The sequence below is a fragment of the Emiliania huxleyi genome, assembly GCF_000372725.1.
Source record: "Emiliania huxleyi CCMP1516 unplaced genomic scaffold EMIHUscaffold_114, whole genome shotgun sequence".
NCBI lineage: Eukaryota > Haptophyta > Isochrysidales > Noelaerhabdaceae > Emiliania > Emiliania huxleyi.
In genome coordinates, this window is record NW_005201551.1 from 71,392 (window position 1) to 73,964 (window position 2,573).

The following is a 2,573-nucleotide window of genomic DNA, read 5'->3' on the forward strand; positions in this document are numbered from 1 at the left end:
TGGGGGCGGGCGCTGTTGGACGCCGCGGCGCGGAGGGAGGGAAGGGGCGTGCTGCGCGACTCGCGCGACGTGCGCCGCTCCGCGCCCCGTATCTCCCCGTATCTCCCCGCATCTCCCGATATCTCATCGTATCTCGCGGGACGTGCGCCGCTCCGTGTCCCGTATCTCCCCGTATCTCCCGCTCCCCGCATCTCCCGATATCTCCCCGTATCTCGCGCGACGTGCGCCGCTCCGCGCCAGAGAGTGAGCAGCGCCGCTCGCCGCCGCGCGGCCTTGCGTGTAGGTCTACCGCTTCGCGCAGGCGGCCGCGAAGACGGCGCTGCGCGTGGTGCCATACCTCGCCATATCGAGTCCTACATCTCCCCACATCTCCCCGTATACCTCCTAGGCGCTGCGCGCGGTGCCGTCGCGCTGCGCCGCGATCCGCTGTTGGCTCGCGTGCTGCGCAGCGTGCGCCGCGCGGCCGTGGCGCAGATGTATCCGAGATCTGTGGTACAGAGGGGTACCCCCACGCCACTCTGCGCGCAGCCGTGGCATATATGCCGCTCGAGGTGCGATAGAGGTGCGTGTCTTGCGTGCACAGAGCAGCCCCGTGACCTTCCCTAGGTGCGTCTCATGGGAGTGGGACCTCGACTCGGGCGCGTGTGCCCTCTCCGAGCTTGGCACGCGTCCGAGCGTCGGGCCTCCCACCTTCAGTGCGGTGGTGGGGACGGTGCAGCCGCTGCTGGCCTCCGAGGCTCAGGCCTTCCGGTGGGTGGAGGGCGGGCTCTGAAGAAAGCAGTGCATGGAACATATCACAACGATGGTGACAATCTCGCTCCAGCAACGAGCTAGCGGGTAGCGCTGCGACGGTGTATCAGTCGCCTAAATGCTTAAAGGGGAAGGACCCTTAGACCTGTTGCACGCCAACCGTGAACCACCCGCGCCCAGCCAGTCTGGACAAGGCGCAAACAAACAGGCAGTAGCGCTTCTCGCGTGGGCACTGACGGCACTGGCGCCGGTGTACAGACTGTATAGACTACACACACGTCAAAAATATGTGACCCTCACCCTGACCCTCACCCTGACCCTCACCCTGACCCTGACCCTCACCCTCACCCTCACCCTGACCCTGACCCTCACCCTCACCCTCACCCTCACCCTCACCCTCACCCTCACCCTCACCCTCACCCTCACCCTCACCCTCACCCTCACCCTCACCCTCACCCTGACCCTCGCCCTCTTCCTCGCCCTCGCCCTCACCCTCACCCTCACCCTCACCCTCACCCTCACCCTCACCCTCACCCTCACCCTCACCCTCACCCTCACCCTCACCCTCACCCTCACCCTCACCCTCACCCTCACCCTCACCCTCACCCTCACCCTCACCCTCACTCACCCCCACCCCCACCCTCACCCTCACCCTCACCCTCACCCTAGGCGCGCGCTCCGCCGGCTCGTCGCGTACATGCGCGAGAAAGGGTCGCGCTCGTGCGACCAGTCCGCGACGCGCGACCAGTGCCTCTCCGCCTGGAGGCTGCCTCATCTCTCCCCATCTCTCCCCATCTCTCCCCGTCTCTCCCCGTCTCTCCCCGTCTCTCCCCGTCTCTCCCCATATCTCGACCAGTGCCTCTCCGCCCCGCGTGCAGGCTTCCCGACGCGCCGCCGCCGCCGCCGCGCTGCTCCCACCCCGACGAGGCATACGCCCCCCTCGAGCGCGGCGAGCAGCTGCCGCGCGTCCTGCGGCCGGCGGAGGCGAGCGGCGCGCTGCTGCGGCTACCGAGCGACCCAAAGTCGATGTTCCGCACCGTCGCGGACTGGGTCGTGATGCCCTCCGCCTCGGACTGCGCGCCATGCCTCGTCTTCGGCGCCGACGTGGCGCAGTCGCGCGGGGCCGCCTTTGTGTGGGGCTCGCGCGGCACGTGGGATTGCGTCGCGGGCATGCGGCTGCCGCGCCTAGTACCACACCTCCAGAGCGCTCCACGTGTTCGACGCCGCCGTCATCGCCGGTGACGACGTGCGCAGGTTGCCGTACTCCGAGAGGCGCCGCCGGCTCGGCTTGCTCGTCGAGGCGCTCGACCGCGACCAGGACGTGCTCCGCCAGTCAGTGGGCGGCGGCGGGGGCGGCGGGTGGGTCGACGAGGCCACCGACGCGGCGGTGAAGCAGAACATGCCCATCCGGCTCAAGCAGGCGTGCCGCCTCTCCGAGCAGGAGTACCGCCTCTTGATTATTAATTAGTTGCTGATCTCTTCATTGCTAATTGAGCAGGCGTACCGCCTCTCCGAGCTGCCGCGCGCGCTCGACGAGGCCGAGGCGCGCGCCTCGTCGGGCGTGCGCGGGACGCGGTGGCCGTTCTTGTTTCACAGCCATCCGTGATAAGGATGGCTGCAATTGCAGGATCCTAGCTAGCCACTCCGCCCTGCAAGCACGCGCCAAGACGCGCCATTTTGGATGGCGCGCGGCCGGTCGGAGAGGCGGCAGGCCTGTGCATTGAGGACTAGTGTAGATGATGATCAGCCATCAATCAGTAATCATGAGGCGGTACTCATGGTCGGAGAGGCGGTACGCGTGCTTGAGCGGGATGGGCATGTTC